Here is a 17,496-nt window from a genome sequence, read left to right as displayed (position 1 = left end):
AAGACTTACCAGAGCAGACTCCCGGGTGTCTTGCGGGGCCGGCGGGGGACATCTACGCAATACGCATATACAACTTCCGGTGCCGGCACATCCGCTGAGTGCCGGCACCGGAAGTTGTATACGAGTATTGCGTAGATGTCCCCCGCCGGCCCCGCAAGACACCCGGGAGTCTGCTCTGGTAAGTCGGGGGGGGGGGGCAGAGTGGCAGCATATCTCGGGGGGGGGGGACAGTGGCAGCATATCTCGGTGGGGAGGAGGACAGTGGCAGTATATCTCGGGGGGGCAGTGGCAGCATATCTCGGGGGGGACAGTGGCAGCATATCTCGGGGGGGAGGGGAGTGGCAGCATATCTCGGGGAGGGGGGACAGAGTGGCAGCATGTCTATTAAAAAAACTTTTTCTTTTAAAAAGCACCAAACTTTTAGGGTGCGGCCTATATACGGGGGCGGCCTATATCCGAGCCAATACGGTAATAATAAAAAATAACCGATAACATACTAGACAGCAGAGGTCTTACTTCATCTAAAAGGAATTTACTTACACTCTTTAATGAGGAAAAAATGGTGTTATGTAGGCCTGTCTCATATAAAGTATACCTCCCAACACGTGAAAAACAGGGATACTCTTCCAGGGGGTGTGGTTAGAGGCGGGGACATGAAAGCAGAGCTTTTTATTTGACCCTGCAACCTAACTTTATTTTAGGGCTTAGTGTTAGTTCAGTTTTCAGCCATAAGCAACAGGCCAATTGCTCCAGGGCACAGGTGTTGTTAGGTGTCCATACACCTCACCTGTACCACAAAGCGGCAATCTGATCAGGTGAACAGAAAAGTGATGTGTGGCAGCTCCATCACATATGGCATCCCATGTGGTTGATGCAGCCTCTAAAGTCACTTTCCGTATTGTCTAGCGGTTAGGATTCCTGGTTTTCACCTAGTTGGTCTGGGTTTGTCTCCTGGTATGGGAGCTTAGTTTTTATTTCAACCCTGTGTTGCTATGCATTTGTCAGCTGGTCAAACTAAATGACATTATTCGTATACCCCAACATCTCAAGCGCTTACCGATACATATAGTGTATATGTTTTATATGTAATATGTGCAATTTGTCCCTTCAGAAAATTCAATTTATGTAATAGAAACTGTCACTGCCGGAAAAGTGAATTACCCTGGCCAAAATTAATGGTAAAACCTGATCAGCATTGGATGGGCATAAAGGGCATCAAATATTATTTCTGATGATTGCTGGAGGAAGAGTGGAATTCTTAAAACTGTGAGTGCTGCTTAGTTATCCCCAGTCTGGCTGGTTGGTTCTGTATTTCAAATGGGAATAGTGAAAAAAAAATATTCTCATAAAATCAAAATAGTGTTTCTGCCCGGTTTCGAACCGGGGACCTTTCGCGTGTTAGGCGAACGTGATAACCACTACACTACAGAAACCTGCATGTGAAAGGCTGCCAGGCCAGAGCAGAAGACCTTACCAAGGCAGAAGATGACAATTTTTAACACTTCTTGAAGGTCCGTGAGCTTTCCAAAGTATCTGATGAAACATTCCATATTCCACATAAAACTAAATTCTGCTAAACATTTCAAAATGGCCTTCAATATCTCAGCTGGTAGAGCAGAGGGTTGTAAAATATAATCAGGCATCTTTAGGTTGCTGGTTTGATTCCAGCTCAAGGACCCCTTTTTTTTCTTTCTTAATTATAATAAATACAAATTTCAACCTTCATCTCGGGGGGGGCAGTGGCAGCATATCTCGGGGGGGGGAGAGTGGCAGCATGTCTATTAAAAAAACCTTTTCTTTTAAAAAGCACCAAACTTTTAGGGTGCGGCCTATATACGGGGGCGGCCTATATTCGAGCCAATACGGTAATAATAAAAAATAACCGATAACATACTAGACAGCAGAGGTCTTACTTCATCTAAAAGGAATTTACTTACACTGTTTAATGAGGAAAAAATGGTGTTATGTAGGCCTGTCTCATATAAAGTATACCTCCCAACACGTGAAAAACAGGGATACTCTTCCAGGGGGTGTGGTTAGAGGACATGAAAGCAGAGCTTTTTATTTGACCCTGCAACCTAACTTTATTTTTGGGCTTAGTGTTAGTTCAGTTTTCAGCCATAAGAAACAGGCCAATTGCTCCAGGGCACAGGTGTTGTTAGGTGTCCATACACCTCACCTGTACCACAAAGCGGCAATCTGATCAGGTGAACAGAAAAGTGATGTGTGGCAGCTCCATCACATATGGCGTCCCATGTGGTTGATGCAGCCTCTAAAGTCACTTTCCGTATTGTCTAGCGGTTAGGATTCCTGGTTTTCACCTAGTTGGTCTGGGTTTGTCTCCTGGTATGGGAGCTTAGTTTTTATTTCAACCCTGTGTTGCTATGCATTTGTCAGCTGGTCAAACTAAATGACATTATTCGTATACCCCAACATCTCAAGCGCTTACCGATACATATAGTGTATATGTTTTATATGTAATATGTGCAATTTGTCCCTTCAGAAAATTCTATTTATGTAATAGAAACTGTCACTGCGGGAAAAGTGAATTACCCTGGCCAAAATTAATGGTAAAACCTGATCAGCATTGGATGGGCATAAAGGGCATCAAATATTATTTCTGATGATTGCTGGAGGAAGAGTGGAATTCTTAAAACTGTGAGTGCTGCTTAGTTATCCCCAGTCTGGCTGGTTGGTTCTGTATTTCAAATGGGAATAGTGAAAAAAAAATATTCTCATAAAATCAAAATAGTGTTTCTGCCCGGTCTCGAACCGGGGACCTTTCGCGTGTTAGGCGAACGTGATAACCACTACACTACAGAAACCTGAATGTAAATGCCTGCCAGGCCAGAGCAGAAGACCTTACCAAGGCAGAAGATTACAATTTTTAACACTTCTTGAAAGTATCTGATGAAACATTCCATATTCTACATAAAACTAAATTCTGCTAAACGTTTCAAAATGGCCTTCAATATCTCAGCTGGTAGAGCGGAGGGTTGTAAAATATAATCAGGCATCTTTAGGTTGCTGGTTTGATTCCAGCTCAAGGGCCCCTTTTTTTTCTTTCTTAATTATAATAAATACAAATTTCAACCTTCACATTTCTGAGACGTTTAGGTATTATTGAGAAGATTTTGGGTTTCCAACACAATCATTTTTTTCAGAATTTGTATAAGGCATACAGTTTCTATGTTCTGTGTCATTCCATATTTTTTTGGTGGGGCATCATAGTATTTAAATTATGGGGGCTGGAAAAAGTTTATACTTGTTACCTGTGGTGTTTACAAAACATAGAATTTGACAGAAGACAGGAACTGCCCCAAGTGCCAAATGCTCTAGGAAGGCCCCCGCGAAGAATGCTATAATATAATTTTTAAAAACAACGTTTCCTCTTTGTTTTATTTGAAGAAACCATCAGAGTAAATAATAAAATTTCAAACTAATAATAAAAAATAACCAATAACATACTATTTGTGTTACAAATGTTACGTGACCTGTAATAGTGGTGCGCTAAGGCAAATGCATAACCCGTGTCATAAAAACTCATTTACTCGGGGAACTTCGTCGGGATCTTAATAAACAAAGCTAGACACTTTATATTAACACCTGAGAGCTCCATGATCCTATGCAGCTCTTATATATCCTATAGAGACCTCACAATTACATTGTCTGATCCAAGACCATGTCCCCATCTATGGTGTTAATTAATAATAAATTAATAAAATCTCTGTGCCAGAGAGTACGTGACGCCTGAGCTTTCGAAGAATACATTTGGATTTTTTCACTAAACGGAGAGTTGACGAGAGAGTTTTCAGTTGGCTGGCCCTGTATAATGAACTCACTAAGATTTCTTCAAAGTCTCCTTAAACGTTGAGTTATCCATAATATAGGGCCAGCTCAGCTCTCCTTGCAGGAAAAGCTTGTTGGCTGTTCGTAATAAATATTGACGTTCCAGCTCTACAGCCAACTCTCCCTTTAGTGAATAAGCCCCACATTTTAAACAGAATTTATATTAAGAATTAAAACATGTTTGTCAAGTGCTCAGAAGGATTTTTGTTTACTTTTGCTCAATTTTGTACCCACCGGCTTCTCATAGGTCCCAAGTCTTGTAAGTTAACAACACATCTCAAGAGTTTGTGACAAATCCCTAACTAAATGGGATGGTAGGCCTGCATCGCTGACACCTTTGGTTATAGAAGACCACGCGTAATGCAAATAATAAAACTATAGTGACAGCACCCACGGAATAGTCGAAGCATCTGACAACGGAGAAGGGCTATCGAGCCCACGTTGATGGCCAAATTCTGATATTTTGTTTCCATGTATTTACTGAAATCATAAAGAAATATCAAAAAGGAACATTTTGAAATATCTGTAATTGTTCTTCTGCTGAAGAGTTGTGGGTAGAATTAATAATTAACTGCATTAACAATTACAAAAGCACAGGACAGGCTGCCCTCAATAGGACTCCATTGTACACCAAGCATCAAATACAAATAAAGTCCGCAGAACAAAGGGATAATCAGTCATATTAGAGTTGGGCTAATGGGACTTCTATTCGATCTTAGTAATATACTAATAATATACTAAGTAATAGACCGCCTCATACGTACCAAGCCCCAAGCATCTGTAGACCACCAAAAACTGTATCTTGACTACCCCTCATGGGCCAAATCTTGAAGCTTCAGTAGACCAATGATTTGGGTACCACTGGCTCATGCATCATGATCTCTTGTGGAGTTCCCATCTGTATTTGGAGGAAGGACTCTGTGGTGGGATTTTAACTTCATCTACAGATGAATATAGATGTTTCAAACATTCCAAAATGGTAAATGGTTTGCCAGTAGCCAGAAAAGACAAAATGACGAGAGAAGTGAGAGAGAGTTCTAGAAACATTTCAATGCATAAAATAATCCAGCAGGAGGGAAGTTTATTTCTAAGATGGAGAAAAGTTCCAAAAAGAGGCCGGAATCTAACATTCAGAGGCTGGAAGGGAGTTTTACAGATGGTGAAAGATGGTGGGGGAAAAAATAGAAAACAGCCTCCCAATAGAAGTGAAGGCTAATAATGTTATGGAGTTTAAATATATATGGGATAGGCATATGGTTATGACTAATACATGACAAGACTAATATATATATATATATAATGTGTGTGTGTTGTGTTCCTCAAATTTGCTTTGTGACAAGAAAGAGGTCAATGCCACCAGGGAATACGGTGTCCATGAAAGGTTGTACATGGTCTGCAACAATGCTTAGGTAGGTGGTATGTGCCAAAGTAACATTCGATCACACTGCCTCTGCCGGCTTGCTTTCTTCCCATGGATGCGTCCCGCTGCCATGTGTTCTCCAGGTAAGCGACCAGCCATATTCTTCCGTTGCTCGGTGGTCTGGTTCTTTTGCTCACGTGCCCATTGTAGGGGTACAGGGGTTAGCATGGCCACCCTGACAGGTCTGCTCAGGCCCATACGCAACAAACTGCGATACTCTGCGTGTTCTGACACCTTTATATCAGAACCAACAGTAAGTTTTTCAGCAATTTGAACGTCTAGAACTAATCTGTTGGATTTGACCACACGGGCCGGCCTTTGCCCCCCCCCCGTGACTCAATGAGCCTTGGCTGCCCATGACCCTGTCGCTGGTCCATGGCTTTTCTTCCTTGGACCCCTTTGGATAGGTACCAACCCCTGCAGACCGGGACTCTCACAAGACCTGCAGTTTTGGAGATGCTCTGACCCAGTCGCCATCACACTTTGGTCCTTGTCAAAGTCGCTCAGATCCTTATGCTCCCCGTTTTTTCCTGTTTCTAACACATCAACTTTGAGGACAAAATGTTCACTTGCTGGCTCATATATGCGACCCACTGACAGGCGCCATGATAAGAAGATTATCTGTCGGTGCTCATAATGGTATGGCTGATCGCTGTATATATGACAAGTGGGGAGTAATTAAAGAACCTTTATATAGTAAGATATATAGAGAGAGAACTAAAGCCTCACCTAAATTAATAAAAGCATTCATTTGTAGGTTTGGACTTAAGCTGGGAATTTGATCTTAGTTTTTAAAACTAAGTCACAGTCCAAGGCCAGGGGTTAAGTTATATTAGACATTTTCCCCCATGAGACACCAACTTAAAGGCTAAATCCGGTCTCCCGGGAGCCTCCTAAACAATCAGTCTATATGAAAGTACTTTGCAAGTCTCATTAGATCCCCCACCCACTCCGTGACCTTCCCCGAGCCACTGCTGGTTGTATATATATCACGTGCGAGGAGGTATGTTTGGCCAGACACATTTCCTCTATGCAAAAAAGAGTTGGGGGGCAAGTGACGGGCAAATGAATATGGAGGGATGCAGAACCACCCATGCATTTGCAAGGGGGACTCCACGAAAGTTTAAAGGGACCTTACAGCTTTCATATGCATTAAGCCAGGTGGGGAACTCACATCCTCTATCTTCAACTGGAAGATATCCTTCAGCTAATGCAAGGCCACCTCTACCATTTTACAGAAAATATCTATTTCCAGCCCTAAAGTCCAGAAATAACGTGTAATTCCCCTAACACCGGTCTGATCCCATCATTTGATATCAATTCCCTGCATTATTTGCAGGTGCAAGGATTTGCAGTGATTTACAGATGACCGCTCCATACGGGGTTAAATGGATGTCACGAGTCGGGACATTGTTTCAGTGTCATGCATATGAGAGATTAATATGAATAACGCACGAAACGTTCTGCCCCGGCGCTCCTTCAGCTGGCGTTATAAGGTTCGGTGTGTGGGGCACTCGCTGACACTCGCCCGCGATCTTAAGGATTCCAATGGCTGCAGCAAGAAGCCTTCTCCTTCTGGGGATTGCTGTGTGTGCTTGGAGATTTGGGGCCGGCGACAACAACCCAAATGATCCAGGTAGAAACAAAATGATCAATATATACATGTGTGTGCTAACTCTGCCTTTATTGCATGTGCTAACTAGATTATTCGATGCAGGGAATGAATATTTTGCGATGTGGCATACAGATTATAATTATGAAAAATAATATGGAAACTGTCATAAATTATATTTTTCACTTTTACTTAGTGGGCGGTAGATAAATGGAACAGCGTCCCAGCAGAAGTCGTAAAATGTAATAAGGGAATTTAAACATGCATGGGATAGGCGTTGGGCTCCTCAATCTAAGACGGGTGACCAACTGTCCAACGGGCGACTACATGGGCTGGAAAGTAAAACTTCTATCAACTTCATCTCAGTCTCTGATCCCTTCAGGGTTAGATTCTGGTCTCTTTTGGTAACTTTTCTCCTCCTTTGAAATAAACTTCCCTCCTGCCCATTGTTAAATCCCTTTACGTATTTAAATGTCTCTCATCCTCTCTCTCTTCTTTCCCCATCTTTCCCTCTTTCCCATCCCCTCTCCTACTTCTCTCCTCTCTCTCTCTCTCTCTCTTCTCTCCCATTCCCTCTCTCTTTTCCCACCCCCGTCTCTCTTCTCTCCCCATGTTTCTCTCTTTCCCATCCCCTCTCCTTCTTCTCTCCCCTCTCTCTCTCTTCTCTCCCATTCCCTCTCTCCACTCCCATTCCCTCTCTTCTCTCCCATCCCCTCTCTCTTTTCCCACCCCCTTCTCTCTCTTCTCTCCCCATCTCTCTCTCTTTTCGCTCCAATCCGCTTTCTCTCTTCTCTCCCCCAAGGCAGACATATTGAGATCCCTTAGTCTTTCCTGATCATTTTTATTCTGCAAACCAGTGCCCATTTTAGTTGCCCTCCACCTGGAGATGAGGTTTCCAGAACTGTCCCCAATTCTCGAGGTGAGGTCTGAAAATCATGTGATTGCAGTGCTGCAGTTTCTATAACCACCTTAACCCTACGACCCCCAAGATCCACACTATCCACAATATTAAATTAACAGATATAAGCTACATTTAGGCTCGATATGCACACAGCACGTGTTGATCGCAATTCCGCTAATACTGGGATTTCTTCATGCGCAGATGCCAATTGCCCCATAGCTTTGACACTTGGTGGCTGTACCGAGAGGCTTCCCCCTCAATGCAGCACTGATGCTGATTGCGAAGGGAAACAAAAATGCTGCAACTACGGCTGCGAAAGAAAGTGCGTCGACGCAGTAAGTGAACCAGGACTGGTGCTTGGAATTGTAGCTGCTTTATATGTTTGAGCGATCATTAGCAATAACGACGGATTTCAAATACTGCAGCTGTATACACATTACTATGAAACATGGGTGGGGCCTAAAAAAGGGGTGGAGCCAATATTTTGCCTCTCTAATAATCACGCATTAGAACAAAAAGACATTCAAACACTTACGGTGTAAAGCTATAGCGGATTCTCAATCAATTATTATTCGTATTTATTTTAGGTGGCACCGTCATATTCTGCAGCACTGTATAATGGGTAAACACTAGACTTGTGCATTTGTCTTCGGGCGAAAATGAAAATGAAGACGAAGAGTGCGTTTTTATGTTCGTCCCGAAGAAACGAAGAAGCGAAGATAGCGGCATCTTCATCTACTAATCTCCCCGGTCCCTTCCCCATCTAGCCTACCTTATCTCCGCAGCATTGCAGGGGTTGACGGAAGAGGAAATCCATAGGTTCGCCGTAGGTTTGTGCAAACGACTCTATTGGTCGCCTGCAGGGTCCTCCTCTGGCATCAACCAATTGATTGATGCCAGAGGAGGACCCTGCAGGCGACCAATAGGCTCACTCGCACTGCCTTTTTAACTCCTGACGGCGAACCTATGGATTTCTACTCCCGTTAACCCCTGCGATGCTGCAGAGATAACGGGATCGGAAATCCGTAGGCTCGCCATCAGGGGTTAACTTGGCCGGCAGTGGCTGGTCTCCCTGCTATAACAGTTAAAGGTCTGTACAAGCGACTTTATTGGTTGTAATTATAACATAATGAAGCACTGCTTTGAAACAAGGCTGGGTGCAAGTTTGAGATCTAGCTCTGCCGGCCAAGTTGCTTGGCCAGGATATTAAAAGTCTGTACGAGGGACTCTATTGGTACAGGTATACTTCATTGGTTGATGGCAGAGGAGGCCCCTGCAGGCGACCAATAGAGTTGCACCTACGGACATTTAAACTCCTGGCGCCAAAGCTGCTGCTTAGTCCGTACCGTGTTAACCCCGTATTAACCCCTTCTAAAAAAAAACAGGGGGAAAAATGAAGAAAAAAATTAACACGTAGAATGCACACGAATACTCGCCCGAACAAAAAACAGGAACGGGTGAATATTCGCGGAATAAGAAGATTTTTTCCCCCACGAAGACGAATACAAAGTCTAGTAAACACTACATAACAAGTAGAAAAAACATAATTTAAGTTAAGGAAACAAGAGGTTAGGAGGGCCCTGCTCAATTGAGCTTACAATCTAGAAGTCCTTCTTTTTGCCCCACCCCCAAAAAACTTCTTCATCTTTTGGGAGCTCAGAGGTTTGTAATTTTAGCCCAATAAAAGGTATCAACTTCAACTGAAAACTTTATTTTCTCTTGGGCTAAGGCGTCTCTCTCCTTTTCGTAGTAACATTACAGGCCTGGACGCACTTTGTGTTACCCATCCTGAACACTAGGGGGTGCACTGGTATCTATTGTTTCAGGTTATGTTGTTTTACATGATCGGCCCCTACTGCAAGATAACATAATATTTTTTCTTCTTCTCTAGGTTACTAATTAATGGTGAACCTGAGCCTAAGAAGCAACGATTAGCCATGGAAATCTCCAAAAAAGCCTGTTCGTTGATCCCATAACAGATGAAAGAAATCACTGTTTGTAAACACAAACCACCAATAATTAGAATAATTGTAAGGAAAGACGTGGGTTATGATTTTCAGATAAATTATCATCCTCCATAGCTATGCAATATTTTAGTGAGTGAGATAATCTTGCTGTTAGAGGTCTTCTGTTGTGTTGTGATACTCTTAATACTCTATAAACCTGCTTTAAATATCCTGAGAAAACGCAATTTAGAAGACAAGGTCAGTGGGGTTTTGTTCTTCGATATATATTAACATTTCCTTAAGATAGAGAGCCATAAGTCCTATAATGATTATATACTATTAAAGAAATTGCAAATGTATAAATCATCAAACCTATATCTGTCTACTTTACCTCTTTGGTCGGGACAGTCTTGACAATAGGACATAGTTTTTCCTCCATTGCGTAGGTGTAGTGAACTGAAGCAATCCCAAGCACGGCGTGATTCTCAGGGTCACAGAGTCTGGAACTGACTCCTTCATATTCTACAGTGCACTGATGATTGGAGCTTTTGCCATCAGTATGTTATGGTTACTATCTCTGCTTGAATGCAGGTGTCCAGATTAAGTGTATCCTTAAATAATACTAATTCTTCATGAATTGTGTTTTGGGGGATGGGACACAGGGTGCCACATACAAAAAGAAGACGGACAATTCCTGATGGCATGGATGGGGGGGGCACCAAATTCATTAGTGGGAAAAGCACTGGAAGAATGTTTCAACATTGTTAATCAGCATATGGACCCTAAGGAGTTAACCTACTCTTATGCCTTTCTGCTTTCTCCTTTAATCCTACTGTCTGTCGCGTTGCCCCTACTCTTTTGACTTTCTTCTTTTTGACCTATCTGTCTTTACTTTTTTAACTCTTTATTTCCTAAATCATTATCAACCTTCCTGATATCCTCATATTTAAGAACAAAGCTGAAAATAGCTGGAACCCTCAGAGTGCTGCTAAGTTCTGCACAGCATTATGAGTGCATAGTAAATAGGAAAGCCATTGATGTCGCTGGCATCCCAGGGGTTAAAATTAGCCTTCCAGAGAACATTGTTTATGGGTGGATAGGAATATTTAATTATTATGTGGTCATAATTCCTTTCCCAGCATGGCCCGTACTTCTGTCCAGCATAGTCCTTCCTCCTCTTTCTCTCCTTCTTCTCATTCCAGCACTCAATTCCACATGGTTTGCTTCCACTCATCTCTCTCTGTCACATATCATCATAACTGGGGAACATCAAGGCTTCGGCTACCAGGAGCCCTCCCTTTTCGGGATACAAGTTGGCAGGTGTACTGACATCGGCGGCAGGTCTACGGACATCGGCGGCAGGTCTACTAACATCAGAGGCAGGTCTGCTGGCATCAGTTAGCAGGGCCATTCATGTGCATGGGGCTAGGCCCAAATGCATAAATATTGTAAATGGTAAGAGGGCAAGAGTCGAGGAGTGGGGTGTGCCTCATCACCGCTCATGCGACCCAGAGATTCTCTGCAGTGACCCAGAGGGTTCCCAGGTACGCATATGATCCTCTTCCTGGCACCCAAATAATTCCTATTCTCTAGAAATCCTTCTCTAACCCAAATAGTATTCCACTTCCAAGTTCTGCCTGTTCTGTGAGGCCATCTCTCATCCATAGTTCTGTCTCATTAATATGTTCCTTCCCCCTCTATAAAAACATGGTTGTGCTGATTCAAAGGGCTGATCATCTACACTGCAGAAAAGCCATGCTGCAGCTGGGATCTCAGTTCTCCACCAATAACCTCAATGTGCTGAAGGTTCACGTTCACTGTGTCTGTGTGAGTGAACTGTATAAAGTTATGACAAAAAAAGAGCTGTCTAATCAAACGGAAACTAAAACTCTGCCTTGTCAGGCCCTCCATGAGACTCGGAACTTGGAAAATTAAAGTTTTTTTTACAAATGGATGACAGCAAGAATATCTCACAATTTAGGCATAATTAGAAAGTGACTATTTTTTCCCCTTTTTAAATCATAAGGTGACTGGATCCTCTCACAAGGCACATGTATTGGTCCAATTGATGGGACTTTCTCATTGAATTGGGGATGCAGTTTAGAATTTGAAAGAAAAAACCTGTTTCAGCCCCAATTTAAAACAGGAAATATTTGTGTGGAAATCTGCCATCATAACCATTGCCCCACTGAGGTGCACATTCCACAAGCTGTCATACAGTATCTTCCATGTGAAGGTGCTGGAAACCCTCAACCGCCTCACGTTTTCAATTTGGCAAGCCCAGAGATGTACCAATCTCTCCTGGAGCATAAAACCACGCCAAGCCTTTACACTTTCAGGCAAATTCACTTCTCGCAAGGGAGCTGCGTCAGTATCTGTGTCCTCTAGTGCTGAGGTTTTAGAATCTCTTATTTCCTAGAATCTCGCTAAGAAGTAGTCATCTTTGAGTTAAGACAGGAAAACAGATTTTACACAATCAAAGGTTCTGACTGAAATCAAGTCCGCCAATGGAAGCATGGACGGGAAAGATAATCCTGCACAAGACATTGTATCTGCATGGTTTCGAAGCAGAAACCTTTTGCGTGTTAGGCAAATGTGATGACCGCTACACTACAGAAACTAAACGCTGCGTGTGTGCTGCCGGTTGCACGGCAATACCCTGTATGAGAAAGTGCTGCTAAGATGGAACCGTGTAAAGCTGTGACACAAAAATTAGCTATTTAGTCAAAATATGCCCCAAACTCTGCTTTACATCAGACCCATGACAAGTTTCTTCGCCAAGGTTTTAAAAGACACATGCATACATACATACACACACACATTCTCACTATCATCAAGGCTACTTGCCAGCTCTTCCTGACCTCTCATCACATTGTACACTATCTTCACTGCGGCTCACACTTTCTGTGTAGGCTACCTTACTGCTGACACTCACCTACATGATCCCGCTAGGAGCCTCAGTTACTGGGTGCCCAGTAATGCATTGCATCCATTTTAGTGTGCTACGATTTTTTATCTTCAAGACGTATTCTATAGTGAACAGGGATGTAAAATTCAAATATTTATCAATGAAGAATAATCGATGATATGATAGAAAGCTGGCAACATAAATGGGCAACTGCATTAATCAACTAAACTCTACTCAGGAACAGGGGGAAAATGTCTGCTGCAGTTCCTGTAATACACTACAGTAGTCACTGTCTCACACTCCAACTCTCACCAGTGTGTAACTGCTGCTGCTGACAAGTTAAAATCGTGTCCACTCACTTATATATCTAATACTTGTCCTCGCCCCTTGTAAATGCTGATTGGTCAGAGAGAAAGGAAAACCCCCAAAGGTTGTTGGACTCATCAATCACAGCCATAACAATCAATGAGATCCCCGCCTTTTTTTTGGGCTACTTCTCCCTATCAGTCATTGATATGTACCCTCCCACACGCAGCCCCTCCCACTTTACCTACATGTTCGTAGCCACGGCTACACGTGGCTACGAACAGACGAATCCTGAGACATTTTCAGAACTTTTGCAGTTTGTTTTCGTCAGTTGATTTGTGTGAATGCACGAAATAGGCAACTTTCGTTAAAAATAAGTTCGAACAAAAATGAATCCACAAGTGTATTCTCTGGAGCATAGGTGCATCACATGTAAAGTACCCCTTTGGCACAATGTGTTACCGTGTTCAGAAGTTCAGTCAGCATATATTCTCTTTAATCTACTAATAGATTGTAAGCTTCCTGGCACAGGGTCTCTTTACCCTTCCGTAATAGTCTGTGTTAATAGTATTGTACATTTTGTGTATTGTCAACTTTAATTTTTATTGCTCATCTTCACTCTCCCCTATTTTTATATTGAGACAGTCTCTGCTGTAATCATATGTAACTTTATGTACATGGGAACACATTGTGTCCTTAGTAACTTATGCCAGAAAACTTTTAAAAATTCATAAACATACCATTGGTTGCTATGGTGATAAGACCTGTTTTCGAACTTTATACCAAAAAATACTTTATAGAAAAATGTTCCCCACCACATGCCTGTTAAAAGTATTTGTATCATATCTATAACTGAAAACAAAGAACATTTACCGAGCTAATCTCACTCTTGGTGCTTCCCAGCTGTTAGTAATCGGTATGTTGAGCATTTACGGTTATTAATACGCTTCAAGACTGATAAGTTCTGGTTAGATAAGAATTTATGGGAAACCATAACACTGAGCTTTCTCTAGAGAATGTCACGCGGTTCAGGAGCAGAAAGAATCTTAAAAACAGTTCTCCCTGTAGGACACATGTCTGTCCAGCATTGGTCATCAGATATTTTAGCAATGACATGAAATTCAACGTTCAACAAACAACGGTACCCCATTTTAGGGGCAAAGCAGTCCCCAGGAGCCAACTACATATCTCATGCAAGCAGTTGCGAAGAAACACTTTCTGTGGTATAGGGGAGACAGCCAACTTCTCCTTGACTTCCAATGGAAGTCATGCTAAGGACTTCCATCATAGAGGCTGTGTAACCTACAACATGAATGTATGCCCATACCACAAACTAGATCAAGGTCTAAAAACCTCTGGATCACTCCGCAAGATCCCAACATCCAATGCAGCATCCCTCCGCTGAACTCCTAGACTCGGGGAGGGAGGGCGTTAATCTTCTCTCCTCTGTATATCAGTTGAAATAATAATTTATACAGTATATTTTCCCTCCAAAATAAATCCCACCCAGGTGATACTGAGTAGCTGACAAATGTTTGACCCCAAATCCTCCCCCAGTTCCTTCCCGAGTGCATGGCTGAGTCATGCAACCCCTTCTGCCTATACGTCTCCAGGGGTCTCTTTAATATATTGGGAGAGAAGCCTTGCATTAGACCGTGTAAGACTTTTTAAAAGTTGCAAGGGTTGCATGCTTGGTCGGGCCTCTCAAGGACAATCTAGGACACTAGGTAGCCATCAAAGCTTTCAACCCTTTCACCACTTTTTCACCTCTTTGCCTTTTCATACCCTTCCTCTATGTAAATAAATTTGAAGCACATGTTATTAGAAAACTTCTAAAAGAAAGGACAATATTGCGTTTTGGTGGATTTGTTCTTTTCTGAGTACTGCGTAAATGAAACATCTTGTCATTATAGGGGCAGAAGGTAGTCATCTTTTTGCTGTTGGTCTGTTACTGGAGTGGCCCTCCGACAGTATCGGGCTTTACAACAAACCAACTACAAAGGGCAACCAACCAAGTCCAAACAATATTTAGGTAAGGATACATTATCAGTAGAGCTAAGCAACATACTTAAAACAATCATCAGAAGCAGACCTTTTCGTGTTTCCATGGAGGCATTGATGAGCGTGAAAGTTGTCCTCTCAGCTCTAATTATCAGTGTTCACCCCAATGATTCATATTTCTGATAATGGTTGTTTATCCATAGGCGGGGGTCTGGCAAAGAATAACTTGTTCTGGTTAGGTTGGTAAAGGCCTATGTTTGGACCTCGATCAGCTGTTTAATATGTTATTGTGACGTGTAGAGGAGCCTTGGTGGACGTGGTGTGCTCAACAGAGGAAGAGGTCCCTCAGGGTGGCCACATTCAATAATGGTTCAACCAGGCTTCCTGTGCTGATCTCCATTGTATAACACAGTTAAGGTAGGCACTTCTCCCATTGGTCACCATTCCCTATAGAATAATATGTGCTTCTCCTATTGGTCACCCTCTTCCCTGGAGAGGGGATGAAATTCTCCCATGAGCCACCTTATCCCCACTCTAAGGTTGTTATTATTGGTTGTTCTTTGTATAACTTCCCTTGTTTACTGTTTAAAGTGTTCCAACCCCTACTTTAAATCGCTTTCCATTGTTTAATTGTCTCTCTATATATAAAAGACCTTGTTTTAGCCCTAATAAAAGTAAGTCCCATGAAACTGCCTGTGGATAGTCTAAAAACTCACTTTTGATTCAGATCCCCCAAGATTCCTGGGTTGGACTGTAGCGGCTACTCTGACCAGTCTCTTCAATGGCCAGAGACTAATCTCAGCACCGGATTCCTGTCACAATTATCATTATCATATTTTCACATATCAAATTGTCTCTAGAGAAATATGAAAACAATATAAAAGCAAAAAGAATGAACAAAAAACTGATTTCATTTAATTTTTGCTTTCATATTATTTGGACATACCTTTAAAATATTTTATGGTTGGCATCACTTTTTTAATTCTAACAATTTGGTATTATGTACAACAAGGAATATTCTAGCTCGAACTAAAAGTTTTGCTTTGTATGTAATGGCTGCTACTTGAATAATTCTGAGTTGGGTTGTGTGTTTTTATTAAATAGTCTATTTTTTCCCTCATTTCTGGCTCACCAATGTTATAGGAGACCATCTGATGAATTTTTATGCTCAGCTTTTTTATTTTTTTCCACTTTTTTTTTTTTTAACATAATTCCATCTCAACATACAGAACTAGTGGACAGCACGCCTATGTGATCAAGTTCACGTCAACCCAATGCGCCCAGCTCACTGACGAAGATATATCCACGGCTCTGAATGGTGAAGACATCAACGCCGTTCAGAATGCCATGAATACCCAGACTATATACAGCGGAACACAGATGGCAATGGCCAAGTACAGAGACCTGGGTGATAACAAACGAGAACACGCAGAACATCGTCTTCTTTATCCACCTGAAGGGTCTAACGTCTCACCAGTGGAAGACCTACTGAACAAGCCACCCGCTGCCGGATGTGTCTTATTCTACACGTATTACTCACCATGTAATGCGTTCTGTACCAAGCCTGGTGGACCTTTTAATATTGCCAAGAGGCTAAATGTCTTTAGCAGATATAACAACAGGGCCTTCATTTACACCAAAGTCTACTCAGAAAAACCCATCAAAAATTGTTGTCCTATAGGCCGGTTGAAGTCAATCGGTGATCAGATACCCCTGTATAGGTGTGACAATAATACCTGTATTAAGTGCTTTGACAATTATCTATTCAATGATAACTGTTTAGCTTCGTTTAATAACTAGTGTCTAAAACGCTTGTTAGCAGTTAAAGTACGGGCAGGGCTCGTGCAAGGATTTTTGCCATCCTAGGCAAAACATAATTTTGCCGCCCCATGACTCCACCTCAACAAACTCCTCCCATTTTGTCACACCCACCCACTCCTAACTGGCTGACTTGCTCCCACTCCTCCCCATAGCGGCTCGCGGCTGCAGCCTGCACTGCCCGTGCGGCTGCCTCCCATCAAGTGACCACGAGCCGGCGGGTCGCGGGTGCCTACTTTGCCTATAGGTAGCGCCGGCCCTGAGTACGGGCAGCACCTGAGTCCTTGAGAACCAAAAAGAGACGTATTGAAGACCTTTTATTCTCATGTCACAACTTCTTGTCTGTCCATGGCAGGCAGAATGACAGATCCTTTAAGGCCTTTGCATGTGTGACTTTAATACAACAGGATTCTTAAATGAATAATTAAATTACTTCTCTATCCGGGCTCAGATAGACTCTTATACATTCCTGCACTGAACGGTTTTCATCCTTTTTCTCAACTTTTATGATGGGAGACATCTTAATGTCCGTCCCGTGAATGAATCGGCACATGGTCGTAGCTTTCGGTAAAATATGAGAATCTTGTGGGTTGTGGTCACTACATTAAGGTTTCGTATTTCTTTTGAAACGGTATTTCCTGCTAGTCTCGATTTTGAGAAATGTGGTTCTTGGAACGTTTGGTCTCTGTGAAAGAATCCCTAAACTGACCTTCCATGATTCATCATTATTCTACC

General features: G+C 42.4%; 2 non-coding genes across 2 annotated transcripts; both read right to left on the bottom strand.

Annotated features, from left to right (window-relative positions):
* Positions 1 to 1,360: 1,360 nt before the first annotated feature.
* Positions 1,361 to 1,433, bottom strand: TRNAV-AAC (transfer RNA valine (anticodon AAC)). Its single transcript has one exon. It is a non-coding gene; the product is annotated as a tRNA-Val (tRNA).
* Positions 1,434 to 2,752: 1,319 nt separating this feature from the next.
* On the bottom strand, positions 2,753 to 2,825 carry TRNAV-AAC (transfer RNA valine (anticodon AAC)). The gene has a single exon. It is a non-coding gene; the product is annotated as a tRNA-Val (tRNA).
* Positions 2,826 to 17,496: the final 14,671 nt, after the last annotated feature.

The sequence above is a fragment of the Sceloporus occidentalis genome, unplaced genomic scaffold, assembly GCF_023333645.1.
Source record: "Sceloporus occidentalis isolate IW3139 unplaced genomic scaffold, rSceOcc1.0.p SCAF_111, whole genome shotgun sequence".
Classification (NCBI taxonomy): domain Eukaryota; kingdom Metazoa; phylum Chordata; class Lepidosauria; order Squamata; family Phrynosomatidae; genus Sceloporus; species Sceloporus occidentalis.
The sequence above is the reverse complement of the archived record's forward strand: the minus strand, read 5'-3'. Positions and strand labels throughout refer to the sequence as shown.